Raw genomic sequence first — 27,476 nt, forward strand, 5'->3', positions numbered from 1 at the left:
GTTGAGAACTAGTGCTCTGCAGACTGCTGACTAATCTAATATACATAAACACATAAAATAAAAACAAACAAATTTGAGTGGTAGGGAAAATTTCCTTGTAAATGACCCCTCCAGATTGGCATGCACCTCTTGGAAAATTAGTCAAATTCTTTTTAGTGCTGACTAATGAACTGCAATTACTAGATGGATATGATAGAAGGAGCTACGGGGAATTAATTCACCAGTAACATGGATTAGACTCTTTATCTAATCTTTGTTCCAATCAATAAACAAAGGCTACTCTTTTAGTAAAAGACCATGAAAGATACATTTTTCTATGCCAAAGATCATTGAAATGCTTTCTCTAATTGAATAATTTCCTAAATCTATCTTAGTCTTAAATGAGAATGATTTGTTAATAATCAAAAATAAAATCTCCAAAATATTAAATTATACCACCACTTTAGTTATTAGGTTCTCTGACGGACAATTACACACAGCATCACTTTGTAATCAGCAGTTTGCATTTTTAATAAATGAAAGAAAAGTCTCCTCACCATTTATTTCACTGTGTGCAAACACCTAATCTTACTGACTCTTTACTCACTTCTTGTGATATTCTTTCTCTTACATAAAAAAAAAAAACCTCCAAACCCACAGCAAAAGTCAATTGAAGACCTGTTCAGAAATGTGAAAATGTTTTAAAACATATAATGTCTAGTTAAATAAGATTGGGCTATGTGCTAAAAGTCGTTAATGTTATATCCTGAGGATTTAAGACTCCAGAGAAATGACCAGGTCCAATTCTTAACAGGCTAAAGCATTTCATTAACATTGATTGAGGCAGTGGCCACAAGCCTTCTGCCTTACTTTGCAGTCTGAAACTGGATCCTAGGTGTAAACATCAACTGTGACAAAAAGAAAAAAAAAAAAAAAAACAGAGAAATAATGTAAAATGTTGATTTAACCTTTGAGCAACAAAATGTATAATTTTTAGAACAAAAAATAAAGCTGCACTTTATAAAAATGTCTAATAAGAACCAGATTTCATATGTGATTTCTGGGGTTCAACTTATCACTGTTCTAAAATCCCAGAGCAGCCAACTAACAACTGAGTTTCATTCCATATGATAAGACATTTTAGAAAGCCGGAATGTGGGGACAAATGAAGAAAGTTTTCATTAAGGACGACTGGTATTTGGAGTTTCACTCTTCAAATACTGAATAATTATATCCCTTGATATCTAAAGAATTACCTTACACGCTGTCCGTTTCTGTTCTTATGTTTTATCCCCTTCCTCCAATCATCTTTTAAATGAATAAAATCAATATTAGCTTCTCTTCCTTTCTTTTTATAGTCTGTGACACAGGGGTATCCTATGAAATATTTTCTCTGCATTACTGAGGAGTATATGAAAAAAAGAGAGTGACATTTTAATATTGTGTTCATGTTTTTTATTTATTGATGTTTTGTCTACACATATATCTGTGTCCATGTATGTACCTCGTGCTCACAGAGGCAGAAGAAGGGATCAGATTTTCTAGAACTGGAGGTACAGATGGTTGTTGCCACTGTGTGGTTGCTGGGAATCCCTAATAAAAGCAACTTAAGAGAAAGAGCAAGGTTTTATTTGTCTCACAGACATATGTCACAGGCCACCAGAGCAGAAACATCAAAGGAGTTGCACCTGGTCACATTAGCAGCTGGTCACATTAGCAGCTGGTCACACGCCCACAGCCAAAGGAAGAAAACAATGAATGCATGTGTGCTATTGCTCAGTTTCTTCTATCCCTTCTTACACAGTCCAGAATCCCCTCCCAGTATCTCTCCACATCAATATAATCAAAATAGTCCTCTTCAGACATGCCCACATGCCCACTTAATTTAGAAAGCTCCTCATTGTGACTTCCTTCCCAGTTCATTATTAATTGTGTAGCATTAACACTAGCTACTGCAAATATTTAACCAAGATCCAGAAGGTCCAGAATAAAATACTCTGTTCATAACTTGTTATGTGTGTGGCATTGATGTGTTATGACAGTCTTTTCCTATTGAAACACAATAAACATTTCACCCTAGAAATGGAACCCACAACAGACCAAAGTAATGACTGTACCAAAATTCAGTGATGAACCAATGAGTTTTTAAGGAGTTTTAAGTGTGAGTATGGCTGAAGGGTTACTTACAAGACCAGGGAACTCAAAAGTAACTGCATCACCAAAAGTCCTGCCACAACACTGGTGTTGGCTCATGAAAGCTGTCCCCTTAGAGCTCTCAGTTCACCTCATAAGCAGCTTAACAGGTCCAGGGATGCCCTATCTTTAGCTCAGATGGTCATTCTCCAGCTCCAACAAGTCTTTAATACTTCTAACAGCTGGGGAGGGGCCTGAAAGAATCTTGCAGGTTACAACCTTCCTGTGTGAAGTTTGTTTACTTCCTGAGTTTGATGAGCCTCCCTAGTCCCTGTGGTGGGCTGTTCCAGTTCAGAGCAGTCTTCTACACTACGCTTGCATGCACCTGCTGTCCACTCTTCTCCAGTTCTCTTATTTTCATATATTTTGTCATTAATTTTACAAATTTTCTCACTTTGTATGGGTCTTAATTTTAATGCATCTACAAGTATTATGCAAAATTTGAGTTCTATAAAATGGTGACCATAATTTGATTGTAAACATCATAATCAATATCATTAATTCACTGAAGCCACATACACATTTGGACAAGATACACATGAAAGGATGAGCTTTTATAGTCATTATCTCATTATCAACTATGCTGTGTGACAGTGAACAGAAAAGATACTATTCTGCAGATGTCTCATTCAGCCCTTTCTGCAGCTAATATTCATGTGCCAGAAATCCTTCTAAAAGCTGAATAAACAAGGGATATGGAAATTTTCAGTAGGTAACCTGGCAACCACAATGAATTTCAGTGATACTATTACAGATACCTCAGAAGCATAATGAGAATGCATAAGAGCAACAATGAATCCAGTCTGGGAGTAGAAGAGACAGTTTATAGACTTTCCTTGGAAGACACAGCATCTCACTTGCAAGAATGAGTAACAAGCAGAGTAGCCAAGCAAAGCACAAGGAATAGGAAGAGTCCAAGCATAACTAGCTGCCTACAAATTATAATATTGCTGGAAAGAGTAGAAGACTGTTGAAAGAGAATGAGCCCATAAAGATTAGCAGGCATCAAATAATGAAGGGAATTTGTTACATGTTAAAACATTAAGACCTTATTCTTAGAAGCAATAGAGAGTAACTCAAGTATATAAGAAAAGGGGAAGCTCAGCAAGATTTCCTTTTTTAACAGGAGAGGCAAAATCCCTGAAGGGTACCAGACAGGCAACATAGGCATGTATTACCATGACCAAAGCAAGCAGTGGGAGAACCTGATTTAGGCATACTATGGAAAAAAAAACTGAGAAAAAGGAGGAGAGAGTGGTGGTGGGGGGTAAAGAACAGAGGAAAATAAAGTTAAGGTCGTTAGCATCTATGAGCATGGAGAATTTCAGAGGTCAAAGAGAGACACTAAAGTGATATTTCATTGACTTAGTGGTGGAAGGGACATCCAATGGTAAGGAAATTCAAGGAAGAGAATTTGTGTGTTAGATAAGATAGACTAGCATGGGATTCTCACAAAGAGAGGCAAGAGATGATGACATTCAGTCTATGGATATCTACTTTACGCTTGACACCAGAATACAAATGTCTATTAAACATGGATAGAGTCTTAAAGACATTCTGCATTGAAAATACAGATTTAGGACTTTTCACAACAAAAGTTCTTAAAAAGAAATCATGGCAAGAGATGTTAAAAAATAAATTGTAAAGAAAAAATTAAGCAATAAACATATACAAGTATAAAAATAAATGTGTAACATTAGCTCAATGAAGCTAGAGACAGTCTGAAGATAGTGTATCTACTTCTGAGTCTGGTGAACCTCATTAGTAATAAGTGATTTCAACACCATTTTTATCCAATACACAAGTCATATGGACAAAAATTAAGCAGGAAAATCAGAGCTAAACAACAATGTAACAGCCAAGGCCCTAACAGTTTTATACAGAGTAATTCCATGCAAATACCAAAGAATGAACACTGTATCTAGCATCCCAAAGAAGTTCCTCGAAGACAGAAAACATTCTGGGGCATAAAAACAATCTCAACAAGCCCAGAAAACCTGAGATAACTCCATGTCTCTTATCTGCCACAGTGCAATGCAACTTAAAATGAACAATGAACAGACCTATAGTAAGGACAAAGATACATGGAGATTAAATAATTCATGACTGAATGATAAATGGGTTAAAGAAGAAATCAAAAAAGAAATTTATAAAACTTCTGAAACTAAATGAGATTGAAAAGCAATACAATAGAAGTTCTGGGAAACAATAAAAGAAGTCCTATGAGAGAAAGTTGTAGTTGTAAATGCCTACACTAAAAAAAAAAAAAAAAAAAAAAAAAAAATCAAAAAGACCTCTGGAAGATATACCAGCTGCTCAGGCACAGGCCATGCCAGTCAGAAGAACAGAGACTCCTGCTGGACCAAAGGTCATGCTAGCTGCCAGAAGTCCAGGCATCAACTCTGATGGAGACTCCCTGCTGGATCGGAGGTCATGTTGGCCAACAGGAATACAAATCACAAAGACCAGAGACCAAAGAAGTAACAGAAACCAAGGGACAAAATGCCCATTCAATAATTAAATAAATAAAATAAAACCCAGAAATCTGCACCTAGATATATATTCATCCCAAGCCCAGATGCTTAGACACCAGCATACAAATATAATCAACAATGGCCAAGGCAATATGTTACCACTAGAGCAGAGCTATCCTGCTATAGCAAGCCCTGAATATCCCAGCATAGCTGAAGCACAGGAAAATGACCTTAAAAACAACTTTATAAAGATGATAGAGTTCCTGAAAGAGGGAATGTATCAATCCCCAAAGAAATCCAAGAAAACACAAACAATGGGAGAAAATTAAGAAATCCCTTAAGGAAATACAGGAACACACAAATAATGGGAGGAAACAAATAAAATCATTAAAGAGAGCCAGGAAAAATGAACAGGTGAAAGGAATGAATAAAACTGTTCAAGACCTGAAAATGGAAGTAGAAGCAATAGACAAAACACAAAATGAGGAATCTGGAGATAGAAAATCAAGATAAGAAGACAAGAGCTACAGACACAGGCATCACCAACAGAAGGAAGAGGAGGAAGAGAGAATCTCAGAAGCAGTAGATACAATAGAAGAAACTGACACATTGGTTAAAAAATAATGTTAAATCTAAAAAGCTCCTGACACAAAACATCCAGGAAATCTAAGATATTGTGAAAAGACCAAACCTAAGAATAATAAAGACAAATAAGGAGAAGATTCCCAGATCAAAGATACAGAAAATATATTCAACAAAATTACAGATGAAAATTTTCCAAACCTGAGTAAGGAGATAACTATAAAAATATAAGAAGCTTACAGAACGCCAAATAAATTGGACCAGAAAAGAAAATTACCCTCAACATATATTAATCAAACACTAAACACAGAGAACACAAAAAGGAAGAGCATTAAAATCTGCAAGGGAAAAATGCCAAGTAACATACACAGGCAGGCCTATTAGAATTACACCTGACTTCTCAACAAAGACTCTTATATTCAAAAGGGCCTAGACAGATGTGCTAAAGACTCTAAAGGACCACAGAAGCCAGGCTAGACTACTATACCCAGCAAAACTTTCAATAACCATAGATGGAAAAAACAGGCTATTCCATGACCAAGTAAAATAAAACAATATGAATTCACAAATCTAGCTCTACAGAAGGTATTAGAATGAAAACTCCTTAACCACATGATTAATTTTTATAGCCCTGAAAACACAGAAAATAAATAATCTCACACAAACAAACCAAAAGAAGGAGAGTACACACACACACACACACACACACACACACACACACACACAATAACAGGAACTAAAAATCATTGGTCATTGATATCTCTCAACATCAATGGACTCAATTGTCCATTAAAAAGACAAAGGCTAAGAGAATGAATATGAAAACAGGACCCGTCCTTCTGCTTCATACAAGAAATACACCTCAACCTCAAGGGTAAATATTACTTCAGAGTAAAGGGTTAGAAAATGATTTTATAAGCAAGTGGATCCAAGAAGCAAGCTGGTATTCTAATATCTAATAAAATAGACTTCAAACCAAAATTGATAAAAGAAGATGGGGAGGCCGGGCAGTGGTGGCACACGCCTGTAATCCCAGCACTCGGAAGCAGAGCCAGGCGGATCTCTGTGAGTTCGAGGTCAGCCTGGGCTACCAAGTGAGTTCCAGGAAAAGGCCCAAAGCTACACAGAGAAACTCTGTCTAGGAAAAAAAAATGGGGAAGGACACTTGATACTTATCAAAGGAAAAATCCACCAAGATGATATCTCAATTTTTAATATCTAAGTAAGGGCACCCACAATTGTAAAAGAAACATTACTAAAGTTTAAATCACACAGCAAAGTTCACATATTAATAGTGGAGATTTCCCATTCTCACCCATGGACAGGTCATCCAGACAGTAACTAGACAGAGAAATAATGGAGCTAACAGTTATCAGGTACCAAATAGACCTAAGAGATATCTACAGAACATTTCACCCAAACACCAAAGAATCTGCCTTCTTCTCAGCACCTCACAGAACATTATCCAAAACTGACCACATACTTGGTCAAAGCAAATCTCAACAGATATTTTTAAAAAAGAAGAAATAACCTCATGCATCCCATTAGACCACCACAGATTTCAAAAACAACAGTAATAAGAGAAACCCTATAAACTCATGGAAACTGAACAACTCTCTACTGAATGACTATTGAGTCAAGGAAGGAATAAAGCAAGAAATTAAAATCTTCCTAGGATTCAATGAAAATTAATGCACAATACACCCTGACTCAAGGGATACAATGAAAGCAGTATGAAGAGGAAAGTTCACATCACTAAGTGCCTTCATAAAGAATCAGAGAGATCTCATACTAGCAACTTAAGAGCACACTTGAAAGTGCTGGAAGAAAAAGGGGCAAACACCAAGAGGTGAGGACGGCAGGAGATAATAAAACGGAGAGATAAAATAAATAAAATAGAAAGAGAATAATACAAAGAATCAATGAAATAAAGACTTGATTCTTTGAGAAAATCAACAAAAGGACAAACCCATGTACAAATTAAAAGACACACACACAGAGACAGAATATCAAAAGTAACAAAATCAGAAGCAAAAAGGCAAATATAAAAACAGACACTGAGGAAATCCAATCATTACTTTATACTTAAAAATTGTATACTTCAAAAAAATTGGAAAAAAAAGAAATGGACTATTTGCTTGATAGATACCACTTATCAAAGTTAAATGAAGAATAGATAAACAATTTTAATAAATCTATTATCCCTAAAGAAACAGTCATTAAAAGTTTCCCAACCAAAAATGTCAGGGCCAGGACCTGCCTGTACTGAATCTACCAGGTTTAAATGAATCCCCAGGGGTGCCTTGATCCTGGAGGACATGGGAATGGAGGGGAGAGGCTGGGAGGAAGGTGGGGGTGAGGGCAGGAGGGGGGAGGACAGGGGAACCCATGGCTGATGTATAAAATTTAAAACACATAATAATAAAGAAAAAATTATTTATTAAAAAAAACAAAAAACAAACAAAAAAAAAAATGTCAGGGCCAGACTTTCAAAGAAGAGCTAATACTAATGCTTCTCAAATTATTCCACAATACAGAAATAGAAGGAACATTGCCAAATTCAGTTTATGAGGCCATAGTTACCTTGATACCCAAACCACACAAAGACACAAAAAAGAAAATTACATACCAATTTACCTCATGAACATTGATGCAACAATACTCAATAAAATACTTGAATCCAAACCCAATCCAAGAACAGATCAAAAAGGTCATCCATCATGATCAAGTAGGCTTCATCCCAGAGATGCAGGGATGCTTCAACTAAAATCTTTCAATGTGATCCACCATACAAAAAAAAAGAAAGAAAGAAAGAAAAATCATCTTATTAGATGCTGAAAAAGCCTTTGACAAAATCCAATCCCCCTTCAGGATAAAAGTCTTGGAGATATCAAAGATACAAGGGACATACATACCTAATCTTAATAAAAGCAATTTACAGAAAGCCTATAGCTAATATCAAACTAAATGAAGAGAAACTCAAAACAACTCCATTAAAGTCAGAAACAGGACAAGGATATCCACTCTCTCCATATCTATTCAACATCGTACTAGAAGTTCTAGCTAGAGCAAGAAGACAAAGGAGATCAAGAGGATACAAGTTGGAGAGGAAGAAGTCAAAGTATTATTTACAAATGATATGACAGTATACATTAAGTAACCCCCAAAATAATACCAGGGAACTCCTCAGCTGATAAACAACATCAGCAGAGTGGCTGGATACAGGATTAACTCACAAAAATCAGTAGCTTTCTTACATTCAAATGACAAATAGGCTGAGAAAGAAATCAGGGAAAAATACCCTTCACAACAACATAATATAAAATATATATAATATCTTGGGTTAACTCTAACCAAGCAAGTGAAAGACCTGTATGACAGTAACTTCAAGTCTTTGAAGAAAGAAATTGAGGAAAATATCAGAAGATGGAAAGAGCTCCCATGCTCATGGATCAGTAGGATTAACATAGTAAAAATGGCCATCTCGTCCAACCTTGAGGGAATGTGCCTAGTTTTAGTATAATTTGACATGTCGCATTTGGTTGATATACCTGGGAGCCCTGCCCTTTTCTAAAGGGAATGGAGAAGCAGTGGATCTGAGGGAGAAGGGATGTGTCAGCAAGAGACTGGGAGGAGATAAGGGAGGGGAAACCAAGGTTGATATGCAATATATGAGAGAAGAATAAATTAAGAAATAATAATAAGTGAAATTTTACAATTAAAAGTAATATCATGTATTTACACTTACATGTGCATCAGCTTAGTGAGAAATTAAATTCACATGCCATAAATGAATTAGTGCACCTCTCAATAAACTTTATATTACTAGAACTCAAAGTATATAAAAGCCCAGAGTTATGTATGAAAATAACAGAAATGAAGATCGCTGATATCTACAAAATAAAATTATCTCTGGTACTAGCTATTTTATCCTGAACTGACTTCCTATACTTTATGAGTTTTTAAGATTTTAACGTCCAAATAAAGGAATTGTTCTGGAAAACCCAATTGTTATATCTGCTTTCTCAGTCATTCACAATGCAGTAATTCTGTACTGAGTGCCTCATTCATTCATTCATTAATTCATTTATTCATTCAATGAGTATTTGTTCAGAACCAACAATTTAGAAATTTTTCAAAGTTCACAAGAGAGAGAAATGAACAAAACAGCTCCAGTCCTTGATACCAAGAGCTGGTAGGGAGGAAAAGAAGAAATAAAACCCATATATGCTGGGTAAGGAAAAAATATTTTGAAGAAAAAAAATCAAGGGAAGGAATGGGAAGAGTGTCTAGGTTTTATACAGAATTAGCATCAAGAGCTGTCTGATAATATATTTGAACAAAGATCTGAGGTAAAGAAGCAAGCATAACATGTATTTTTTGAAGACAATAATCTTCTTCAAACAACAACAACCAAGTCCTTGCTGTAGATACAGGTTTGGTGTCCACAAAAACTGTCAGAGGTATGATGAGGCTGGGTTGACCCTTGAAAGGAGCACCAGGTAAGGGGTTTTCATCTGTTTAAAGTGGAAAACTGTAAAGTTCTGAACAGAGTAACATTAATCAACATATTTTTCCAGCTATTTGAAAACCAGACTTGTCAAGATAACCAGAAATGGTTAGGATAGTCTGGGAGAAGACTGTGGGATCTGAACTGGAAGGGAAGTAGATCCACCAGAGAGAGGTGATCAAATAGTTCAGCTTTAAACAGATTTGTTGGGGGCAAGATTGTGGCATTACACATAGATGGGATAAGAGGTGTAAGATTTTGGACTAACTAACCAGGAGGGTGGAGTTACCACTGACAAAATGTGGCTGCCTCAAAGGAACGATTCAGTGCCATGAAAAAATCAAGAGGCCTAGTGCTAAGTTCAAATGCCAAATAGGAGCCATCTTGCAGAATTGAATAAGCAGATATATATATATATATGATGCTGTACTGGAAATGTACATAGGGTAGCTATGTACATTTAGAGACTGAATGTCTATGGATACCCTCAGATATTAAAGTTTTAACTCTTGAGAAGATGTTAAGCATAAGGGGCTTTGAGAAAGAACCAGGCTTAAAGTCATGAAGATCAGTCCTAAGTGATGGGTGTTGTGGAATAATCTTTTTGTACACTGTGAAAATGTGACACTCAGATTGGTTTAATGAAAAGGTGGAAGGTCAATAGCTAGGCAGGATTGTCAGGGCATGGAGGGTGCTGTGAAGAATTAGGGGAGTTGCCAAGAGAAGGAGGATAAGCAAGACATGCAGGAGGGGAGGTAACAGCTATGAGCCGTGTGGCAGCCCACAGATTAATAGAAATGGGTTAATTTGAGTTGTAAGAGCTAGTTAGAAACAAGCCTAAGCTATAGGCTGAGATTTCATTATTAATAATAAATCTGTCATTAGTGGGGAGTGGACAGTCCCGACGAAAAATGAAAAATTCAACTCCAGATGAGATTACTGGCTATAAGAAAAGAAAAGGAAACCCTCTCTCTCTCTCTCTCTCTCTCTCTCTCTCTCTCTCTCTCTCTCTCTCTCTCTCTCTCTCTCCCTGGTTGTCTACCTCCCATCTCTCTCTTTCCTCTCTCTTCTTTGCCTCCCGCACCCTTTCTCCCTTTCCACCATATAAGAACACAGTAAGAAAGTTAGAAAGCAACTACCTTCAGGCTGGGAAATTACTCCCTTAAGGAATCACCCATTTTGTGTCTTCTTTTCTTTTAGAATCATGGAAAAGGATGGCTGTTGTTTATTTGAGTATTTTGTCATAATCAGCCCTAACTAGTTAAGACAGGACTAAAGTCCCTAGAGAAAGAGGGTTTTTAGACTGAAATGGAAGTCCAGGAACACGCCAGAAGCACTGCCACTGGCTGATGTTTGAGAGAGGGAGCCTGGGTGGGAACAACCGGGAAAGGAGAGAGCTGAACGCCAGCAACTTGGACGTGGGCAATTGTAAGAAGAGTGTTCCCCGGCAGGAAAAGTGCCACTGGTAGATGGAGTATTGGGTAGTGAGTATGATGGGAAGCAATGTTGACCTAACAGGAGAGCAATGAAATGGAGGCCGGGAGAAGAGTCTAGATTTCTAGGTGTAAAGGAGGCTGTCATGGCAACAGAGAAACGCTCCAATGGCTGGAGGGGAATGTGGAGGAAAAGATGGCTTCCCTTGACAAAACATTGAGTAACAATATTTAAGCTACTGATCCAGGTGCCATACAGAGGAATCTCCATGACACAGACAGCATTTTTGAAAGGTGTCTGTATCTGTCTGTTCATTCCCTCTCCATCCATAGTGAGAATTCGGAACCTCACAGCACAGGATGAAGTAGGATACATGTGGAAGTTCTTGTAAGAAGAAAATTAGGTTATATTTGTGATTAATTTTTATTAGAAGCAGTGTCAATTGACCATAAATACAAGGTATTACCGTGCTTAAAAAAATCACGTGTTGATTCAAATAGTTATGCAGGAATAATAAGCCTGCAATTCTAATATGTTGTCCCAGAAAGCATGTGACTACATGAAGTTTGTAATTTGTTCTTCTATGCTATGCTTTTAAGAGAAGCAAAGTGGAGGCTGGAATGATGGCTCAACTGTTAAGAGCATTGGCTGTCTTTTCCTAGAGGACCCAGGTTCAATTCCCAGCACCCAACACAGCAGCTTACAACTGCCTATAACTCCAGTTCCAGGGAATCCAACATCCTCACACACACATGCAGGCAGGCAAAATACCGGCACATACAATAAATAAATAAATAGATAGATAGATAGATAGATAGATAGATAGATAAATAAATATTTTTAAAAAGAGAGGCAAAGTAATATTTTGTTTTGGGTAATATTGAGTTTCCCAGAATATAACAGCATCTGTTATATTTTCAGTCATCATAAAGATACTAAGACGAATAAGCATTCAGTTTTCCCTCCCTGTGAAATCATGTCAATCATTCTTTAAAAAGCAACACCAAGCATCATTTAATCAACTTGTATTAGGTACAGGCTCAATATTTGCCTATTTCAGGAATAAGTGAATAATACCCTTTAACCTTTTTAAGAATCATTTTAATCACTTAATGTATTTTGTCACAAAAGTATTCTTAAGCCACTGACTATTGCTTCATACTTTTTCGCCTTAGTCTATTGTTAAGTAAACATAATATTTAATAAATTATGTGTGGTAAGCACAGAATACACATGCATGTACACACATGTCTGAATGTGTAACACACACACACACACACACACACACACACACACACATAAACACAAGCCAATCCACATGCAAACACACACATGCACAGGCAAATACACACACACACAGTTGTCAATCTCTAAATCAGTAATTCTTTCCATCTTCCAGTCGGAGGGAGGTAATCCTGACTGACAGCATTCTGTAAGCATGTCTGACTAACCCTAACTTTCAGGTAAGCCTGCTTGGCTTCTGGGACTGAAAAGCAGCTCTGAAATGAAGACCCCTCCCTGTGCCACCCTCTTTGTGGCAGGGTGTGTGAAGCAGGGAGGTGATATGTGCCTTTCCTTCTGCAGTCATCCTTGAACCGATTCTCTGGCTTCACCAATAGCTGGCAAGGCCAGTTTTTGGATTTTAAAAGAGCACCTCCTTATCTTAGCCTGCTTCTCTCCTACAGGTTTCAGTTCTTGCTCTCTTCTGCAAGTCAGGAAGCATTCATTCATTTATCTTCCCGCTTCTAGAGTTTCACTGATGTCTTCTGTGGCGCTTCTCTCTGTCAGCTGTGACAACGCGGTTCTGGGTTTTTATTTCCCTGTCAGTAGCATTTTCATGCAGGATATTTGGAGCTAGTAAGAACAAATATTTGCTTATATTTTTAAATGGATGTTCCATCCTTACATCCCAGAAACAAAACCTATCTAATCATGACACATTTTTCTTGATATATTACTCAATTCTTCATAATAAAATTTAATTTTAGTGGTCTCATATTCTTTCTTACCTGTAAGGGATTACTATTTTTGCTAATCCTCTCTTTGAATTGCAGTACCTACATGACATTAACATAAGAAAATGAATTTAGTAAGTTTTAATATTTTTATTATTTGAATTCAATGTATCTCAATCATATTCACCCCTCCCCTGCCTCCCATTCACCTTTATTTTTGAGAAGACACTGTCTCCCAGCAGGCATCCCACTCTGATCCACTGGTCTTTATTCTCTGTCTGCTCCCTCTGAGCCTTAAGTATATAGGTTCTGTTGTAGATGTACAACTAGGGATGCATACCCAACAGTCACCCCTCAGCATTTGGACTAGCCGTGGCTTTCTGTAGTGGTCTCTAACTGAAGAAACAAAGGGAGACAAGGAAAAGAAAAACTTCTTTGATGAGGAGATGGGAGATGCACATATCTCTGGGTATAAGAGTGCTTTAGAATGCAGGTAGAAATTATACTGGTTTAAGAAAGTGGCTGTGGTAGTTTGTCCTCTAGGTTCCATGGCCTCACCAGCCATACATAGTGGATTAGGTTTAGAGTCCCGGGCATGAATTCCCTCCTATTGAGTGAGCCTTAAGTCCAAGTACACGGCTGTACATAAGTGTCACTATTATACCTTTAGGAATATTTTGCCATCCTGGTCGTGTTTGCTAGCTCAAAGGCATGATAGCTGGGTAAGACTATTGCTTTCCTTCACTGGCAGCCTACATTGCTCTTTCCATTCCTGTGAGAGCCAGTCCTCATAAGGAGGATTCCATGCCAGTTCCAGTTTGTCTCCTCGATTCTCCAAATGCCTGTGTCTGAAGTGTGTGGTGTCTTCAGCAATGGAGTCTTACCTTCTTTTTCTATAGGCAACCAATGTGATGGCAATACCCATATTGTTTGGTAATTTTCCCTTGTATCTACTATAAGAAGTTTGCATTAGATTTTTCTATACTTATATTGCTACATAATCATAATAATGATAATATAATAATGAACAAGCCTTCATAAAAATCATGTGGGTGTTTGGATAGATTGGTGGGAGTTTTCAACGACTTTAGTATTTCTTCCTTGTTTTCAATTTCACCTTCAGTCACTATACTTTATTGTAGACAGAAGTTTTTCTGTGTCTTGCCTGGCCTGCAGTCATATCAAATATCTCATCCATTGTCCCACAGCCTTTTATAAAATAATCACACAGAGGCTTAATATTTGTACCTGCTTGGCCATTGGCTCAGGCTTATTACTGACTAGCTTTTTCACTTAAATTAACCCATAATTTTTATCTACATTTAGCCATGTGGCTTGGTATCTTTTTTCAGTTCTGCCTTCACATCTTGCTTCCTCTGTGTCTGGCTGACGACGTCTGACTCTGCACTTCCTCTTCCCAACATTCTTTTAGTCTACTCTCCCCACCTATACTTTCTGCCTGGCCACTGGCCAATCAGAATTTTATTTATCAACCAATCAGAGCAACACATATTCACAGCATACAGAATGACATTCCACAGCACTTTATAATCCTAAATATTTTTACATTTCTTCTGAGTTAATAATTCTATGGAAATAAGAATTGAAAGTTCTTGTGATTGTTGAACATCATCTAATTGTATCTTATATTTGAACTTACATCTGTCTCATTCTACAGAAAACATGTTTGCTTGAACCTGTATTAGTTACTCTTTCAATTATATTAGGAAGATGTTTGACTTTGTCATTGTTTTTTTCAGTTAGCTTCAATTTTATTAATGACATTTCTTTGGAGTAATTTTTCCTACTTCATTTATTCTTCTCACTTCTTTAATTGCATCCTCTCTAAATTCCTAAATTTTCATTGTTGTTCATATACATTTCAATTTAATAACTAAATTACATTGTAAATATTTATTTTGTCATCACATGGAAATCTGAACTACTGCTGTTCTTTGAGATCTATCTGAACTACATTCCCTAAGGCTTAATGTATAATAATTAAAATTTTTTCGTATCATTACTTCCTGATTTTTAATTAATTTTCCATTTAAAGCACAGGTTGTTTATAAGCACCAAAACAAAACAAATCATCCTGCATAATAGGGAAGAGGAGGAGAACATTTCCATTACTCTAATTTCTCAAATATTTGTAATTGTGTGATATTTCCACTACAGCCCTGCACAAGAGGAATTTTGAAAATAACTTGTGTGTACCCTGAAATAATATTCATCGTCTGTGCTGGATGAAAGCTTCTATCCATATTTATTAAAATACACTCTCTGTGGCTTATTCAAATCTCCAGTTCTTCAGTTCTCCTGGCTGTTTGTTTTGGGTTTCAAAGAAAGGTATATTAAAACTCCGTCAGTGTCTGTGTGTTTGTCAGGTCTCTTTATAGTTTCCTCCTTGGGTATTTCAACTCTTTGTAGTTTGGAGCTTTGAATTGCAGAGATTAGAAAGTGAGTTAGGGCTTTACAAAACACTGGAGAGGACTGAGGTGCAGCTATGAACCGTAAGAGCCAAGGCCTGTGCCGTGACACGAGACACAGAGGGCTCTTCTGACCAGAGGCGGGGCCATTTCTCTCTCTGCAAGTCCTCTTTTTAAGTTTGTTTTTTGCTGCTGTTTTGTTTTTAGCGCAGAGCTATAGAAACCATCTTATCTTAAGTCCTGGAAGTCCTTCCTCATTCACGCTGCTCCCAGCTCCCATCTCTTCCAAGACTAACCTCTCTGGACTTTGTTCATCGTTTCCAGTGTCCCCTCTGTCTCTTTTTCTCCTGTATCACCTTTTTTCTTTCCTCCTTCTGTGCTAACTGGTCATGAAGTGGAATTTGAGGATTTTCATTGATTTTATACTTGATATTCAATTTAAATACGACAAATTGTTTTAAATAATAAAATATTGTGCCAGACTTTTTCTGCTTTCTCAGACAGTTATTGTGATTTTCTCACACTTATATGCCTACGTCTATTTCTTTTTTTCAATTTAGTTCGACAAAGAATGATATCTTAAAATCTTTTGAAACCCCATGTTACAATTCCCCGTTTTAATATACAAGGAAATCTACAGTACTACCTCCTTTTATTGAAAGAGTTCATGTAGTAAGTGTGATCTCTTTGCAGCTTTGTGCCTGCATTCTAGCTGTAGAATAAAGATGAGTGTGTGTGAGTGATTTTTTTTTCATGAATTAACACTATCTTTTTTTTAACAATTAGGAAAACTGTGTCTGGAATAAAACTATTCTAATTTGTGCAAGACCACGCCACCAAAATGCAGTGTTTAAATATGCTAGAGCCAGGACACAAAAGAACATTATCACTAAAATGCAAAATAGCATATGAAATTTCAATAATAAGAGTATCACCGAGGCTGCCATGCCTTTGCATAGCAAGGCTGGATGGACGTTTTGTTAAAGCTATAAATAACATGAGCATTTATGGCTTTATCAAAGAGTAATTTTTCTATAAGGCAATAAGAATATACTTGCCTAGAGAAATTTTATGCCATTCTTGTAATTTTCAGATTATAATAGGAATACATAGCTATGCCTACATAAACACACTGTCATTTTCCTCCGCTGTCAGGAGGTTACATGGACACAATAGTTGGACATCTCACTAACCCCTACAAGACTGTTTAAGAACAGTTTGTGCTGAGTTTTGTGAAGTTTATTGTCAAGGTGATTCTATGGTAACCCTATTTGCTTTCTTTCAAGTGGTGGTGAAATCTGGCACATCCTATAAATATTGATGACAGAGTTTCATTCACTTTTCAGCCACTTAGGAATTCTTCATTTTATCTACTAACTGAGACTTGTAGATCAATGCAGCAAGCTTTTTATTGTTAAAATGTTAATTAGATTTTTATAACCATTTTATAGTTCTGTTCTTCATCTTGACTGCCACAAACATATTTATTTACAGTTCTATAATGTTCTCATTAATATGCTATGGTAAAATGCCATGGTGCACAGAAGTTAGCTTAATAACAAGCTATAGAAATATATCCTTAAAGACATCTGTGAAACATCTGTGCCATTGTAGTGAGGCAGAATGCCTTTTAAGCAAATGAGATAATGAGCAGATGATACGTGAGGTCAGCATTCTCTATAACAGGAGCTTGTTTGTTTTTATAACTATTCTATGTACCCAATAGCTCTGACACCACTACTTACTTAGTAGTAGTTATTTGCTAAATATGTTCATTAAAAGCAATGTGCCTTCAGACCAGAACATCCTGTCTCTAGAACAATAGATGCACTCATAGCATTTATTTATAAACATTTCCCAAGACATGTCAGGAATCTCATTCGTTTTTATGTCTAGTAAGTGTTTCATTCACCTCACTTCCCTGGAGCTTAGTGGAAAGTTTTGGGGATGGGATTAAGTACTCCTTGACAGGATTAAGTATTCCTTGATGGGATTAAGTACTCCTTGGTTGAGTGGGAGAGGGTGGACTTAAGCACTCTTTGGCCAAGTGGTAGGGGGTAAATGCACCTACACAGATCCCTGCAAACTGTCAAGAATTCTGAACTGCGATTCTCTTTTGTCCAAGTCTGGCATTTGGACAAAAACTATCAATATGGAGACAAGTAAAATGCATTAATTTTCATTTATACAACTTACATCAAACTTCGTTAACACTACAAGTTATCGTCATCCAGTCTGTGAGTTAGAAGTCCATCACAGTCTCACTAGTCTTCTGCCAGTGTTTGGCCAAGGTCTGTTCACATGGTGGAAAATCTCAGGTAGAATCCTCTCCCTTCCTTTACTGTTCGAGAAGCCACCTACATTCCTTCATCCAAGAACCCTTCCTCCATCTTCAACAGTGGCAAGAAAACACTCAAAAATAGAAAGAGGTAAAGGCAGAATGATAATGACCCAAGGTCCTAAGACTATAAACACTGCAAAGATACCCATGACTGCCATTTCAAACCAGCATTGTGCTGAATGGTCTTTATGAGATGCTTAGCAAAAAAAAAAAAAAAGAAAGAAAAAGAAATTCCCTGTTCACATTGGAAAAGATAAAACCAGATAGCAGGATCTCATGCATAGAAGAGCCTCCAGGTTTCTTATACACCATAATAACTAACAAATAAATTCAGCAACACTATAAGATATAGCATTAACATACAAAACTCAATTGTATTTCAAAAATTAACAGTAAAAAATTTTCAAAAGATATCAGAAAACAACTCCATTTACAAGAGTTTCCAAAAAATGCTGAAGAATTAACAATAATGTAACACACTTATACCCTGAAAACTATAAAATATTCCTGAATAAATCGAAGTAGACATTAATGAATGTCATGATTTCCTAGATTCAGAGACTGAAAGACTTAATATTGTTGAAATGCCCAGTCTACCCAGAGAGCTACAGATTAAGTGCTGTTAATACAAAACAACAATGTCATGTTTTGCAGCACAAGTGTGAGAACCATACTAATATTCCTCTGGAATATCAAATGACCTTGAGTTGCGAAGCAACTTTAAAACAGTTAAGTAAAACTGGAGGTCCTACTTTTCCTGGCTTCCTGACATGGTCCTAGACTGCTTGAACTGATAGAACAAAATACCATAAAATAGGTTGTATCAAAAGGTAGATATTGGCTTTATGACAGTTTTAGAGTTTGGAACACCTATTATCAAGGTGCCAGGTACTCAAGTCCTGTTCGAAGCCCTTTTCCAGATCTGTGGGGAGCCATGACCTCCCCATGCATTTCCACAATTTCTTCACTGTTCACGTTTGGAAAGCAAAACTCATTCTTTTTACAGGAGTGACGCCATGTCTGATTAGATGATATCCTTGATACTCCTCCTACTATTAAAAACCTCCATACAGACCCTGACTTTAACACTCCCACTAGGGATAAGGGCTCCAATACATAACCTTGGGAGGTAAAAATACACCGTCTATTGCACCTATAGTAACACAAACCACACAGCACAGTACAGACAGAAATGTAGACCACTGGAACAAGAGAAGAGCCAGAAAATGAGCCCTCCTGCATAGGGCCAAACAAGCCCCAGCAAAGGCACTAAGGAGACATCAGAAGGTTGGGGAGGAAAACAATAGCATTTTCTTTTCAGTAGATTGTGTTGAAAACACTGAATATTCATATACATAATTAATTATATTGTCTTAATTCAATTACAAACTAAAGACATAAACCCAATACTGTAAAACATACAAAAAGAAGCCTGCAAAATGTCCAGGATGTTATATCTGGCAATATATTTTTATATGAAAACAAAAGAAGAAAAAAATAGGCAAATTGATTCCATTAAACATAAAAACTTCTACACAACAAAATAAATAATTGAGAAGACAACTATGGAATGGAAGAAAATATTTACAAGTCATATATCTAATATGGGTTTAATATCTAGAATATACAAAGAGCTTATACTTCTCAACAATAACAAACCAAATAACCTGTTTTCTAAAATTGGAAAAAATATTAATAGACAATTCCCTAAAAAAGATATATAAATAGACAGTAAGTTTACTAAAAGATGATAACCCTTGCAAGCCATCATGGAAAATCAATATTGTGGTGGCCATATAGAGTTTAGGAAATGTATTCCTAGTACAGAATCATTGTACATGGCTTCCATTATGACATTTTCATGCAACAACATAATGTATTTTGCTGTCTTCTTCCCCATTAACCTCTATGGCCCTTTTCCTCCCTTCCACTGTCATCTTTCTTTCCTCAAATATCCCCTCTTAGACTTTAATGTCACACATACACACACACACACACACACACACACACACACGCACGCACGCGCACGCACACGCACACGCACATGCACATGCACGCACATGCACATACGCACACAAGCTGTGGATATTGCTCTGTATAAATAAAATGCTGATTGGCCAGTAGCCAGGCAGGAAGTATGGGCTGGACAAGCAGAGAAGAGAATTCTGGAAACAGGAAGGCTGAAGGGAGAGAGATTGGCCAGCTGGTGCCATGATAAGCGAGATGTAAGGTACAGGTAAGCCACGAGCCAGGTGGCAAAGTATAGATTAATAGAAATGGGCTGAATATAAGAGTAAGAGCTAGACAATGGTAGGCCTGAGCTAATGGTCAAGCAGTTTAAATAATATAAGCATCTGTGTATTTATTTTATAAGTGGGTTGTGGGACCATGGGGGCTTGGTGGCACCTAGAGAGAAGCTCTCCAGCTACACACACCCCACACACACACATACACACACACACAGAGACACCACACACACACACACACACACACACACATACATACACACACCACACATTGTTTAAATCTAGATTCCAAAAACAAGAGAAAAAATGATATTTGTTGCTGTAGGATGGTCTTTCTGTATGCTGTGAATATGTGTTGCTACCATTGGTTAATAAAGAAGCTGTTCTGGTCTATGGAAAGGCAGGATATAACCAGGTGGGATAGCAAAGAAAAAAATACAGGGAGAAGAAAGGCAGAGTGGGGGAGATGCTGAAAGCTGCCAGTGGAACAAGATGTAATGTAAGGTAAAGCCATGAGACATGTGGCAATACATAGATTAATAGAAATGTGTTGGTTTAAGATTTAAGAGCTAGCTGGCTAGCAATAAGCCTGAGCCATAGACCAAACAGTTTGTAATCAATATAAGCCTCTGTGTGTTTATTTGGGATGGAGTGGCTGTGGGAGACAGGAAAATATCCAGGTACAACTTGTTCTTCTGAATCTGGTTAATTTTGATTAACATGGGACTATCTGGACATGGACTTCTTTTCACTCAGCAGCTTGTTTACATTGCTGCCTCAACCTTGCTTTCTCCACAGCTGTTTAAATTGCTGAATTCATCCTGGCATAACTTATGGGTTATATATCTAAGAATTTACCCATTTCTTTGAAATTTAGGTTTTCAGTATGCCGTGATGGTTCTCTGAATTTCTTGGATACCTGTTCACTAAGGCCCTGCACCATGGTACATCGGTGTGAGGTCCTTGGGGGGGGGGGGGCAGGTGCAGAGGTGACCAGCCTAGAGAAGAGGAAGAAGAGGGACCTGCTCTTCTACAAGGTCCTGGGAAATCAATTTACATTCGCTTCTTTGCACAAATTGGTCCAATGGAAATAGTTTGCTCATTTGCTAAGAAAACACATCCCCAACACTTAGGTTAACTTACAAGTAAATAACAGAAATTAAAAGGTAAAAAAGAAAACTATTATTTTTTTCATTGATTTTGCCATATTAATTTTGTTATTTGTCAATTATACTCAATTAAGTAGTAACAAACAAAATGGATGAAGTACTTTTAAAGTTCCAGTGTTAGACTTTGCTGAGATTTTCTATTTGTTTTAAATAAGGAGTAATATGTAGCATATATGCCTATGCATACTCTTTTTATTCTGCTCTTCTCACTAATCTTGCATAAAAATGAATTCCAAATGGACCAAAATCTGCAATGTAAAACCTGTAACTGCTTTGTGGAAGTATGAAGACTGTTACAGCATAAGGCATAGGAAAAGACTGTAAAAAGGGATTGGGTAGCTCAGGAAATAAAATCAACAACTGACAAATGAGGTTTCATAAAACTAAAAAGCTTCTGTATTGCACAGGAAACAACGAATGGAGTAAAGAGTTGGCTTGCAACATGGAAGAAAATATTTGACAACTACACATACAACAGAGGATTAGTAGCTAGAATATATAAAGAACCCCAAATAAAACATAGGATGTATATTTGTTCAGCAAATTTCAAAACTGTTTGATTTTTTGGTTGACAGAAACAAGAGTTAGTATCGGCAACTGAGATATAGCAGATCAATTTAGCATTTGTTTTCAGTATATATTTCTTTTGAAATTGAAAGTTATGGCTAAGGAGGTGGTTCAATGGGTAAAGAGCCGGTGTGCAAGTTCATATGCCTACAGCACACAGAAACCCAGACATGGAAACATCTGCAATCCAAGTTCTCCTACAGTGACATGTGAGACAGGGACATCCCAGGAAGCACATGGGACAATTAACTGGCATATATAGTGGTGACAAAGGCATGGGTTCAAACAGGGTAGAAGGTAAGGCTGACTCCATGACAGGGTAAGGAATGCTTGACTAGAATGCTGTCCTGGAGACAAACTAGAAAGCAGCTACGGTGAGGCCCATCTTGGAGTGGGTCCAGACTGTACTGACAAGGTAGTTCCTCTCCCCTCCAGGTGCCCTTTCATCTTCACAGTCTCCACTCAGGGGAGCACACTCCCATGGTCAAGGACCTGAAGGACACATCTGCACTGTGAGATGGAGTTGTAGTGCAGAACACAGTGTTTTCCAGTCCCATTATGAATCTCATTTCTCTACCACACCGAGGCACTAAATCTCTGGATAAATATTATAGCATTTACTTTTCCTGGTTAATAAATCAAGTATCAGAACATCTAAAGGTGAACTCCTCACTCTCCCCACACAATTCAGTCAGTATTTCTTTTAAGCAGAGGTGGTTCATTTTCAGTTCCCTTCTACTACAAAGGCTTCTGAATACTCTCTGAGGTGCTTGTCTGTCATCACTGGAAAGAGGAGAAAGAGTGGCGGCTATGCCAAGAGAAGAGGAATAACATCACCTAAATAATTCACCTTTATGTCACGTCACCACACTAGCGCCTAAGAAAGCTCGGGGAACAAAGGCTGGGTGACACTTCCCGGGCTGGTGAGAATTTCATCTCAGATTTCAGTAAAAGCCTTTTTATCTCTCCCCACACTCCTTTTCTTTCCCCCAACTGACCCAATTTAATGTTCCACAATCAGGTCTACTCGGTAGGGAATACAGACGACAGAAAAATAGATCACTGTTCTTTCAAATGGAGGGAGGAAGGCAGGAGCCCAAGAACTACAGTGGAAGACTTTGGAGAAATGATTTTAAAGTTAACATGAAAAGGGAAACTAGCAGATGTTAGAAAGAATGGACAGGTCATTGGGTTTTCTTTCCTGATCAAGGGAGACAACGGTCTGACCTGTTTTGTGTGGTTGCAGACACACTTGAACTAATGATGAATTACTCATGTGGCACTAATGAGAACCAGCATAAACCAAGAACTCACTATGCACCCGCCGTTTATTTAGCATTTAAATGATTTAAGAAGCTTAATGATCATCAAAAGCCCACACCTCCACCTCACTGTAGAAGTTAGAAGCCCAAGTTTAAACAGCTTGCCCACAGCTGGAGTGGAGAAAATGCAGCTCAAGCTTTTCGATTCCTGGGCCTTTGCTCCTTACAGCTTCACCGTTTCCTCAGTTGACCATAAAGTACTGCTTCTCAGAAACTATCCACAGACCATGACCCTCAGCATTAATAGCATTGATGTGAACTGTCCCTAAAAACAAAACAGTCTCCTGATAGCTCTCCCAGGCCAATGCGATTTGGCCCTCCAGGAAAGGAGGGGTCCAGACACTGAATTTCCATGAAGCTGCTATGTGTTTTTCAAACACTTGTAAGTACACATACTGAATTTATGGTGCTTTTGAGACAACACAGAGCAGATCTCACAGGCAGGCACTGAAGCCAGGACAGGGTTCAGCTCCTTTACCCTTCAGCAGTCCTGTCACTTGAACAGACTACTTTTTCTGTGCCTCAGTTTCTAAAGACACCTCTATCTTTTCTTAATTCTAGGTCTGCTTGGTGATTTTATTATTCATACTCAAGGGGAGGCCAAACAGATAAATGATCCAAAAGACAAGCAATGAAAAAAACAAATATTACATTTGGATATGTTTTTACCTAAATATGAATTTAATTTCTTAATAGAAATTTGTCAAAATAATAGTTACCAAAACAGCAAACAATACAAAGCTGTGAACAGCTTCACTTTGAAAAATAAATAAACATCAGAGGCTTCAAAGATGATCCAGTAGGTAAAGGATGCTGTCCGTCCTAGTGACCCATGCTCCTCACCAGGACCTACATGGTAGCAGGGGAACCAGTTCTACAAGTTGTCCTCCAGGCTCCACGCTCATGCCACGGCATGCTTTTGCTATGGCATAGACACACACACACATACACACACACACACACACACACACACACACACACACACACACACACACACACACACACACACACACACACACACACATACACACATACACACACACACACATACACACACACAGTAACACACACACACATACACACACACACATACACACACGCATACACACACATACACACATACACACACACATACACACACATACACGCACACACATACACACACATACACACATACACATACACACACACACATACACACACACATACACACATACACACACACATACACACACACATACACACATACACATACACACACACATACACACACACACATACACACACACACACATACACACACACACATACACACACACATACACACACACACACACACACACACACACACACACACTCGTATTATTTTATTTCAGATTTCCTAAAACTAAACAGCTCTTCAACAGAGCTATTAATTTTGTAATAATTAAAACAAAATCTCAAAGTCCTACAAGGATGGGACACCCAAGTGATGAGATCTGCCTCTGTACCTACTAAAAGAATCACCTCACATGAACACACACCCACACTGCTAAGTTTGCCTCCCATGTCTTCCTCATGAATTGTGGATTAATATCGAATTCCCCTCAGGTGTCTGCCCTGAGGAGATTTCTCCCAGAGTCCTGGGGAAGACACTTCAAGCAGCAAGGACACTGATCTGAGGGATATCAGATGATCTACTTACATGAAACTCTTTAGTCCATCCACTTTATTCTTCTGAGTCAAAAATCCATCTACACAGCTTCTTCTCTGCTCTCATCCTTAGTTCCTCTGTCCTTCCTCTCCTGCCCTCTCCTTGTTCTAAGTCCCTTCCTCTGCTCCTCATCTTAGCTCATCCTTCCAGTCCTCCTCAATCTCATTGGTTCTCAGTTATGCGTCCATACAAAGCAGCAATTCTCTGGCCAAGGCAAGGTCACCAGGCTTGAATTCTTACAGGCGCCTAAAGACAGATAAGAGTTTACCTCAGGCAGTGATTGTCAGGCTTTCTTTCACAACCCAAAAGGGGAGTGGTTAAAGGAGGTGGGGTCAACTTAGAGCTAAAAATTAGTTAATACCTCAGAAAAGAGGAATTTATGTGCTCAAACTACATTCCTAGAAATGGTTAGGTAAAATGTTAGGAGTCTACAATGTTAGTATAAATCATGAGTAAAATAAAACTGTCTATATTTCTTTAAGGTATTAACTGTCTCAGTATAACTTCACTGTGCCATTTTCTGGCAGGGCAGGGGTAGCTAGGTAGACTGTCACAGCTTGATGTACCTGGCATGTGAAAAACCCTTTAGTTATAAGAAGGTTTAAAGCTTAATTTGCATGAGAAGCAAAACTATGGACCTAACATCCACCTGGCCTAGGTGGTATGGTATCTCTGTACTGATATTTATCTTAATTCAGGAGACCAGCAGGTGATCTGGAATGTTTATTCTGCCTGTCATTTGTCCTTGGGTGTTTGAGAGGTATTTCAGATAAAATGTTTTTGTCCAGAGCTGGCCCTGGCCTTGGATGTTAAGTAAAGGAGATATCTGATTCTAATACTAAAAAGAAGAAACCAAAAGCCTGGAAGAAGGAAGCCTTGCCTGTGTGAGTGTTATCCAAATACCTTAAGTGTATATGAAAAAACTATGCCCAAAGAATGATCAATACACTGCAATAGCACATAAGAAGTTCGTAGCAAGAAATGGCTAATATTCAAAATCCAGTATCACTAAGACTCCTTAAGCCTTGGCTTTGTCCTCTGGAAGGCTCTTGGCTTCTTCCAGGTATAGCTTTGTCATAGTCAGTTGAATTCCTACTTCATATTTCTGCAGCTCACAGCAGATTAAAGGCTCTATGCCTCAGGTGCCAGAGCTCTTCGTTGTATTCACTTTGTATCCCTGGCCTTTTAACTAGTGGTTGGTACATACAGACTAAAAAAGAGGGTGGAGGCACTCAAAATGGTTAAACTAGCAGGTAAGTTGGTAAATTAATATTGTAGGTCTGGGATTCCTAACTGTTCTTCACTCTTTACATGCTGGGACAGACAGACAGTATCTTCCATCTTCACTAACTTCATTCTGGGAAAGTTGTAAGAAAAATTAGAAAGGAATATGATTTACTTGATGTAGAGTAAATGGTCCAGAACTATACATCGAAGTTCATCATGTGTAATTTTGGATTATATGTCTGCTAGTATGAGAGACTCCATGCTTATCTGGCTTTCTCTATGTTGAACTTAGTGTAAAACCTCCTTCAGAGACTGTGACATCTCATAAATTCCATTGAATAGTAGCTTCAAATTCTCAAAAACCAAGAAACTCTGTTCTTCTGGAGTCAGTGTGTTGAGATGGGGTCACCTTGGGACATGGCTGCCTTTGGGAATGATAACAATGACTGGGTAGAAGATTATCTATCCATCAGCAAACATTCCCAGCATGCCTATGAGATGAACAACTGGGGGATATTAGAAAAAAAAGGAAGAAAGAAAAGAAAACATGGGGGAGTGAGTGGTGATTGTAGGCTCTCTCTGTCTCTGTAGCTGCCTCTCTGTATCTCTGTCTCTCTGTATCTCTGCCTCTCTCTCTCTCCCTCACCTCACCTGCCCCACCAGATCCTTTTGTTCTTCCTAATTCTTCTTGGTTCTTAGCTGATTTTTTTCTCCATTGGACAAAAGAAACCGTCAGTCCAGTGGCCAATTAAACGTGTGCTAATTAGGTCTCTCCATCTGTAGGTCTCTAACAGCAAGAGAGAGGCCCTCAGTTAAAGAATGTAAAGTTGCAGGCACAGCTCTGGACTAGCCTGCCTTGGGACCTAAGACAACAGTTCCCAGCTTAGTCTTCTTTTGCCCTGTGGAAGCTACCTTCACTTCCATTATTCAGAACACATTCTAAATGTAATAATAAAAAATAGGCTGATAGAACTGTAAGAAAGTGTGGTATGTTTTCAGGCTGAGCACTGGCAGTTCTTGAGGGGTAAATAGTTAATGAAACACTATTATTTACCTAAAATGCATTCTGATAATAAAACACTTTGTTTCTGTGCTAAAAGATTTCATTTCAGACTTATTTCCCTGTGGTCCTGATAGAACCACTTGCAATGTCTTCCCTGGTGTAGGATGGCTCTGGAATGTAAATGAGAGTGGGTGGGGGAAGGGAAGGTAGAACTGAGCCCTGCATCCAAAATTGTGGCTTAACAAACTTCATCTCCTGCCACTGGGCAAGGACCCCTGCTGAAGTAATCACAGAGGCCTGAGAGGTGTGTTTGGGGCTGAACCTTATATTTTGATTTAATCCAAGTGCTGGT

Source organism: Onychomys torridus, chromosome 19, assembly GCF_903995425.1.
Source record: "Onychomys torridus chromosome 19, mOncTor1.1, whole genome shotgun sequence".
Taxonomy (NCBI): Eukaryota; Metazoa; Chordata; class Mammalia; order Rodentia; family Cricetidae; genus Onychomys; species Onychomys torridus.